At 57.0% G+C, this 8,686-nt stretch overlaps 1 long non-coding RNA gene across 1 annotated transcript; it reads right to left on the reverse strand.

Annotated features, from left to right (window-relative positions):
• Nucleotides 1-312: 312 nt before the first annotated feature.
• On the reverse strand, nt 313-5,831 carry LOC135974189 (uncharacterized). Its single transcript, XR_010591407.1, has 2 exons — nt 4,968-5,831; nt 313-2,095 (listed from the first exon to the last, which is right to left on the reverse strand). It is a non-coding gene; the product is annotated as an uncharacterized LOC135974189 (long non-coding RNA).
• Between the last annotated feature and the right edge of the window lie 2,855 nt (nt 5,832-8,686).

The raw sequence follows: 8,686 nt of genomic DNA on the forward strand, positions 1-8,686 counted from the left end.
CATATGTCCGGATTTCCCCGGACATGTCCAGCTTTTCGGTCTATGAATAGCCGTCCGGGAGGGATTTTTAAAAATCTAAAAATGTCCGGGATTTCCCCCCGGTCGGCTACTAATAGACAGAAAAGCGGCGGCCAAGCGCCGCTGGGCACCCAAAGCCCCTTCCCGGCTCCCCCCATCCCCGGCAGCCTTACCACTCCGTCCGGCCCCGCAGCTGTCTTCCCCCTCCTCCCTGTTGCCAGCACAGAGTGCCCGAGGCAAAGCAACAGCGGGTTCGTTGCCCGGTGTGCTTCGCGTCAATAAACACACCAGGTGGAGAAGCAAACAAAGTTTATTTGGGATCCCAAAGCGGTGCAAGGAGACAGGCACGTCTCAGATCAAGCACATTAACAGGAACAGTTTTTCTTCTTTTATACACTTTGCAGTTAAGCCTCACCCCCCCCCCCTTTCCCCTCTAGCCCTCCCTTTCTCCCCCCCATTCCTCCCTCTACCCCTCCCGCCCCTGGTAATAGTTAAGTCATTCTTGGCAGCTATAAGCCTAGCTTGTTAGTAACTTCTTTAAACCGTTATCTTGTCCTTTTTCCCTTCAGCCAGAAACATGCAGGCCTCATTATTACTGCTTGAGCAGGGGGTTGCACACAGATAACTGGTTGCTTACATATTCCAATTGCACCTGGCTTTTGAGGTTGATTAGAGTTTAAACATGGAAGGATAGAGTTTGGTTCACTTAGGCCTAGTGCAGGAAGGCTTCATTGACACTTAGTGGCCTTCCACCCTCCCGAGTTACCTAGGGTGAGGCCTAGTGACGTCAACAACTCCCTCCTTTGAGAATACTCAACAAGCTTTTGGCTGAGTTTTCTCATATTCTGTGGACAAGATATGATTAAGTGCTATGAAGCTGGGGTTTTCAATGAGAGGGTATGCCGGGATTTTTGAGGAACGGGGGGCACAAAGCTTACGGAGGAGCATTTTAAAACAAGCAATTAGGAGGAGGGTGACCAGGCACAATACCACACCGGTGAGGAGGAGACGCACAAGGCCACCCCCCAGTCCTCCTAGGTTGGGCAACCAACTTCAAAGGGAATTGAAAACTGTGGGTTTCCTTTCCTGGGCCTTCCACTGCTTGAAAGCCTGTTTGGCCGACAGGACGTGCTTGTTAATGTCCTGTGAGTTTTCCAGGACATAAGCTTCTTCCTTAATGGGCTCTGAGGTGGCATACAAAGATTTACGCTGCCTGGGGCCGCCAGGGGTTGTCCCTTAATGCATACTGGGATTCAATGGTACAGTTTTGTGACAAGGGGGTACCCGAGGTATTTCTTCCCCTACTGAACCATCCCCAGCAGATATCTGACCAATTTTGGGGGACCACCCTCCAGGGTAACCCTGCTGCGTGGTGCGGGATTTGGGAGCATACTTAGCAGTTAGAGAGGTTAAATTCTTGGGCAAAGCAAACCTTCAAGGACTCATATGTGTTTGTTTCCAAGTTAGTAGGGATCCCTTTCCATCCCACATGTGCCTGGGGGGAACGGGAGGTAACGAAAGGAGTGTCCCTATGGCAAAGAGTACCACTGTGGCAGACCCTGGACCTGAACTCATGCTGGGCAGGTGACCCTAGGGCCTAACAATTACAATTCCCCAAATACCCACAAAATATCAATTACCAATAGTAGGCAGATTAAAAACAAAAGGACCAGGCCACCAGGTTAGGCCGGCCCTGTGAGAGTAAACACAACCAACGCTTAGAGTTTTCACGGGGAGTGCGCTGCGACTGTCCAAAGAGACCACAGGGCATTCCCAGCAGATCTTATTGTTTTTTTGAATAACAGTTTAAGTCCTAGGTCGTAGCTGGTCGTCCTTTTCCGTAGGCTGGACGGTCCACCGTTCAGGAGCGGGCACTGCCTTCAGACAGGAGTGATGAATCCAGTTCTTATGTCCCTTGACCTTTGCTGCTGTGTGGGAGACCAGCAGGACGGTGTGGGGTCCCTTCCACTTCTCTTGGAGAGGCTAGTCCTTCCAGGTCCGAACGAGAACGGAATCGCCAGGCTGCAAGGAGTGGACAGGGGCATCCAGCGGGAGAGGCTGCAAATCTCTGGTATACCTGTGGAGAGAACAGAGAACAGCAGACGGAGAGCACATATACTGAGATAAAAAGCCACACCCCATTTCCCACTTCCCTGCCAAAACCGGTATACCGTTCATAGGCCATGCCCTTCCAAACATAATCTCGAAGGGACTGAGCCCTAACCTGCCCTTTGGGAGAGCACGAATGCGGAGCAAAACAAGGGGTAAGGCATCAGGCCATCCACTGAATCGATCCACCAAAACGAAAAGGTATTTGAATCCTTGGGTCAGGGGGAACTCAGTAAAGTCCTGGGCCTGGGGTAGGTTCCAGAGTGGCTGGTGACACTGACACTCCTGGTTGAGGGTTGTTCTTTAGGCAGACTAGACATTCAGCCTGTACCTGGGAGGCCAGCGTATAATTCTTTGTTTCTTTGTTTCTTCACCAGCATCAGTTCTTAATGTCTTTTGTAGTCAGGAATTCCTGGACTTTGTGGTTTCAATGAAGCAAGTGTTCCTTCTTTTCTTTTCCTGAAACAGTGTGGTTCAGCATCATACAGGGGAGAGGTTACTAGCACATCACCCTGTCTTTAAATAGGCTTATCATCAGTTGGAGAGTCCTCCCGAGGTGGAGGGGTCTTTTTACAGTGAGAAGCCTGGGTTCAGCTGGGCAGTCCTTGGTACTTCACAGCGGTGTTGGTGGTTAACAGGACTTGGAAAGGGCCTTTCCAGTGTGGAGCCAAAGCAGTTTTTCGTTGATGGACCTTACATAGACTCAGTCTCCTTGTTTCAATGAATGGCAGGGCTGCTAGGGTCTTTGGGTACCACTTCTTTTATCTGTGAGAAAAGAAACCTAACACATTTCATTAATGCCTGACAGTGTTTTGCAGATCTCATAGTTGCTTGGGCACATTCAGGCCTCCCCCCTTTTCTTGGCTGTCGGCCAAGTCTTAGCTCTGGGCAGTGTCCTTGGATGGTGCCAGCATCTTATCTTTGGACTGAGCTTGCTAGCTGTATTTTTTCCCTCAGTTAACTCGTTCTGTTCTTTTTCCTTCTCTCCTTCTTGGCTTCTTTTAACTTAGAAAGGAAACTTCCACTCTTCACTCATACACCTTTTCCCAACAATGAACACATACACATTGCCATTATCCAGCAAAATAACTTCTATACAGAGCTTTGGAGCAACAAACCAGGACGAGCACACCCACTTTTGAGGAGTCCAACAAAGTTCAGGAGGCTCACAGTGGCTTTAAGGCAAGGGGTGAGACCCACAGCAGCAATCAACAAGTCATCCACATATTGCAGGAGGAGGACCCTGTCCTCATTGTCCCACTCTTCCAAGTCTCTGGCCAGGGCCTGGCCGAAAAGGGTGGGGGAATTTTTAAATCCCTGGGCCAACACTGTCCAGCAAAGCTGCTTTTTAACCCTCCTTTTGTCCTCCCACTGGCTCCACTCTGAGGCTTGCATGGCTGAGGGCTCAGTTGCAAGGGTCATTATCCAGGCATTCTCTGGGGGTAAGGTGAGGGTTATTTCATCTTGGATGAAATGCAGGGTGGCTCTTAAGCAACAAAGCAGGTCCCGTCCTAGTAGAAGTGTTGGACAATCGGGGAGGTAAACCAGTTTGTGAGATAGAGTTCTGTTTCCCAAAGCACATTCCGCTGGGGCATATACTGGGCACTTGGTTCCTTTCCCTGTAGCACCCACCACAGTGAGGGACTCTGACACAGGCAGCTGCAGGGGTTGGTTTACGGCGGTTCGTGCAGCTCCAGAGTCTAGTAAAAAGTCTATGTCCGAATCTCCCACCCGCATTTTTACTCAGGGTTCGGGGGCAGGATAGTCCGTCTCCCCTGACACTCCTATTCTTGATCCTTCGCTGCCATCATAGGGGTACCTTCTCTTTTGGGGCACTCATTTTTCCAATGTCCCTCCTTTCGGCATCTGGCACACTGGTTGCGACCCAGACGCCTTTCCTGTGAGCCAGGGCACCCACGTCCTCTCATTCCCCGGCCCCTTCCACCTTCCTGGAATTTTCCCCTGCCACCGGCCTGTACTGCTGTGACCATCATTTTCGCCTGCCTCTTTTCCTTTTCTTTAGACACAACCTAATTACGCTCCACCTCAGACAGCAGGGTCCGCATAAGGACATTACAATCATCCCAGTCAGGCTTACAGCTAGCCAGGCACCCTTCAAAGACTGAGATAAACTTGATTGGGTTCGTAGAGAATTCCCCTGCCTGTGCCTTAAAGACTGCTAGGTCCACCGGGTTAAAAGGCACATGGGTGTAAACCTGCATAGTAGTGGCCTGATTCCTATCTGAGCCATGTCTGGACACCACGGTCTCAGTGATCAACGGATAAAATTCCACCGCGGGGGCAATCTCTGGGACCTGAGATACGTTGTCTTTATATGGTGGGGGTGTGATAGCCGAAGGGGACACCGGACTTGCCATTACAGCTGTGGGGGGGGGGGGGTCTGGGGACTAACAATAGCTACTACCGAACCTGTCGGAGTCAAATTACACTTTTGCAAAATATCTAACCTATCTCTTAACAACATAAACAACTGTACATACATATGTTCATTCCATTTACCCGTTTGCTGACAAAACAGAAGTAATTGAAGGATTGTGTTATAATTAAGTGATCCTTCCGGTGGCCACATTTCCTGGTCCTCTAGCTGATATTGAGGCCAGTCTACTGTACAGAACCTTTTCAGTTTACTTTTAACCAACGGATCCGATCCAAACACTTTCCAGTTCACCAGAATGCATTCCAAGGGTGTACACCTTGCCCTGCCTGCCATACTCTGTCCCTGCCCCATAGGGAGACACTGGGCGTCCCCAGGTCATAACAGGTAGACACTGGGCGTCCCCAGGTCAAGACAGATAAAGTCCCCACTGGATTGTTCCTACCTTATCCAAGGGTCCGGTTCTGCACCGTCGCCCTATTCACGGGACCGGTTCCCCACCGTCGCCCGCAGCTGCTTCTCCACTACTCGAGCGCGTTGCACCGTTGTGCCCTCCGGGGTCGACCAAACCACGTCTCCGCCGAGGCCCCCGGTAAAGTCACCGGTGCACGCTGGGCGTCGGTTGTCGCCACAATCTGTCGACCTCCGAAAGGGGTCCGGGCAAGGCTAAATTTCAGCCTCGAGCCCCACGTTGGGCGCCAAAACTGTTGCCAGCACAGAGTGCCCGAGGCAAAGCAACAGCGGGTCCGTTGCCCAGTGTGCTTCGCGTCAATAAACACACCAGGTGGAGAAGCAAACAAAGTTTATTTGGGATCCCAAAGCGGTGCAAGGAGACAGGCACGTCTCAGATCAAGCACATTAACAGGAACAGTTTTTCTTCTTTTATACATTTTGCAGTTAAGCCTCACCCCGCCCTTTCCCCTCTAGCCCTCCCTTTCACGCCCCCATTCCTCCCTCTACCCCTCCCGTCCCTGGTAATAGTTAAGTCATTCTTGGCAGCTATAAGCCTAGCTTGTTAGTAACTTCTTTAAACCGTTATCTTGTCCTTTTTCCCTTCAGCCAGAAACATGCAGGCCTCATTATTACTGCTTGAGCAGGGGGTTGCACACAGATAACTGGTTGCTTACATATTCCAATTGCACCTGGCTTTTGAGGTTGATTAGAGTTTAAACATGGAAGGACAGAGTTTGGTTCACTTAGGCCTAGTGCAGGAAGGCTTCATTGACACTTAGTGGCCTTCCACCCTCCTGAGTTACCTAGGGTGAGGCCTAGTGACGTCAACATCCCCTCCCCTGAACGCTCCACCCACCTGCTCCTCCCCCTCCCCTGCTTCCCGCCAATCAGATCTTCCCAGGAAGTCTGAAAAGAAGCAGGGGCAAGCGGGAGGCAGCAGCAGGTAATCTGGGGCGGGGGGGCACGAGGAGGAGAGCTCCGGGGAGGCGCGTCCCTGGCTGAGCGGCGCCCGGCGGCCCCAGTGGCTCCGGCCCAGCTCGGGCCCCAACGGTTCCAGCCCAGGTTCCGGCCCCAGCGGTTCCGGCCCCACGGCGGTGGTCCTGGATCCGGCCCCAGCACCCCGGCCCGGGCCCGGCTCCGGCCCCAGCACCCCTGGGCCGGCTCCGGCCCCAGCACCCCCGGCCCCAGCACCGCCGGCCCGGTCCCAGCCCCAGCACCACCGGCCCGTGCCCGGCCCCAGCACCCCCGGCCTGGCTCCAGCCCCAGCACCCCCGGCCCCGATCCGGCCCCAGCACCGCCGGCCCGGTCCCAGCCCCAGCACCACCGGCCCGTGCCCGGCCCCAGCACCCCCGGCCTGGCTCCAGCCCCAGCACCCCCGGCCCCGATCCGGCCCCAGCACCCCCGGCCCGGGGCAGGGCCCAGCTCCGTCCCCAGCACCCCCGGCCCGGGCCCGTCCCCAGCACCCCCGTCCCCAGCACCCCCGGCCCGGCTCTGGTCCCAGCACCGCCGGCCCGGTCCCGGCCCCAGCACCGCCGGCCCGGTCCCGGCCCCAGCACCGCCGGCCCGTGCCCGGCCCCAGCACCCCCGGCCTGGGCCCGGCCCCATCACCCCCGGCCTGGCTCCAGCCCCAGCACCCCCGGCCCCGATCCGGCCCCAGCACCGCCGGCGCGGGCCCGGCCCCAGCACCGCCGGCCCGGTCCCGGCCCCAGCACCGCCGGCCCGGGCCCGGGCCCGGCCCCAGCACCCCCGGCCCGGGCCCGGCTCTGGACCCAGCACCCCCGGCCCGGCCTGGCCTGGCTCCGGCCCCATCACCCCTGGCCTGGCTCCAGCCCCAGCACCCCCGGCCCCGATCCGGCCCCAGCACCCCCGGCCCCAGCACCCCCGGCCCGGGCCCGGCCCCAGCACCCCGGGCCCGGGCCCAGCACCGCCGGCCCGGGCCCGGGCCTAGCACTGCCGGCCCGGCCTGGCTCCGGCCCCATCACCCCTGGCCTGGCTCCAGCCCCAGCACCGCCGGCCTGGGCCCGGGCCCAGCACTGCCGGCCCGGCTCCGGCCCCAGCACCCCCGGCCCGGGCCCGGCCCCAGCACCCCCAGCCTGGGTCCGGGCCCAGCTCTGGCCCCAGCACCCCCAGCCCGGGCCCGGCCCGGCTCCGGCCCTAGCACCCCCGGCCCAGGCCCAGCCTGGCTCCGGCCCCATCACCCTTGGCCTGGCTCCAGCCCCAGCACCGCCGGCCTGGCTCCGGGCCCTGCACCGCCGGCCCCGGTTCCGGCTGAGTGCGCCAGCCCAGCCCCAAGCCCTGCAACCCCGGCCGGAGCGCAGCCTGATTCCTGGGCTCTTTAAAGCCAGCCCAGGTCAGGGGACAGGGATGGGGGCGTTGGATGGGTCGGGAGTTGGGGGGGGGGGGCTGTCAGAGGGGCAGGGGTGTGGAGAGGGGTCGAGGCAGGCAGGGACAGGGAGCAGGGGGGTTAGATGGGTCTGGGGTTCGGGGGGGGCTGTCAGGGGGGCAGGGGTGTGGAGGGGGTCGAGGCAGGCAGGTAGCAGAGGGAGTTGGATGGGTCAGGAGTTCTGGGGGTACTGTCGGGGGCGGGGAGCAGTTGGATAGGGCATGGGAGTCCCCGGGGGTCTGTCTGGGGGCGGGGGTGTGAATATGGGGTGGGGGTGTGGATAAGGGTTGGAGCAGTCAGGGGACAGGTAGGGTCGTAGCGGGTTCTCAGGATGGGGTAGTCAGGAGACAAGAAGCAGGGCGGCTTAGAAAGGGGGTGGGCTCCTAGGGGGCAGTTAGTGGCAGGGGTCCCAGGAGGGGGCAGTCAGGGGACAAGGAGCGGGGGGGGAGTTGGGGGTTCTGAGGGGGGCAATCAGGGGGTGGGAAGTGGGAGGGAGTGGATGGGGGTGGGGCAGGGGTGGGGCTAGAGCGTGTCCTCTTTTTTGCTTGTGGAAATATGGTAACCCTAGTGGCCTGGATATTTGGCCCCAAACAACAAATGACCATGGATGGCCTGTCCTCTGTGGGAAGCCAGCCAAGTGTGCCCAGCTGAAGGACAAAGGACTGGGGTGGGGTTCTAAGTGTGGGCTGCTGGAGGCAAGAGAGCAGCTTCTGCACTGGGACTACAGAGGGGTCAGAGGGCTCTGGGACCGACCCAGATGGACCTTTCCGTTTTCTGTATTAACTAATAACTGTCTGCGCTGTGTTCCAGACATGTAAAAAACCAGGGAGAGTCAATTATTTTTTATTAAGGTACAAATTTCTTGGTCAAGGCATAGTCAAGGTCCAGACTTCAGAGAAAATAATAAAAAAAATCAACAATCATGATAATAAATAAAAATGCAAATATTTCAGGATCTGCTCAAAAGCATCAGGTGGTCCAGATTTAGCCTCGGTCTGCCTGTTGACTATCCCGGTAATAAAACCCTCTGCTTTTACAATGCTGGTTGAGTCACTCCAGAGTAAGGAAGTGGGGGTACATGGCTCCCTTGGGACGTACAAGTCTCCCTTGGGTATCCAGCTCAGGTGGACTTGCTGACGTGAAGCAGGGGTGCTGAAGGCTCTGAGATTCAGAGTCAGGAGGCGGTGAAGCCAAGTGGCTTTCCTCATTGGAAAAAGTGTGACCCTAAGGGGATTGCCACACTAAAGAGCTCCTCCCTGGGGCTGTTCCAGAGCACCGGACCTATGGCAGTGAAACAGCCTGGAGATGATGGTGCTGGGGAGGGACTG

The sequence above is a fragment of the Chrysemys picta genome, chromosome 11, assembly GCF_011386835.1.
Source record: "Chrysemys picta bellii isolate R12L10 chromosome 11, ASM1138683v2, whole genome shotgun sequence".
NCBI lineage: Eukaryota > Metazoa > Chordata > Testudines > Emydidae > Chrysemys > Chrysemys picta.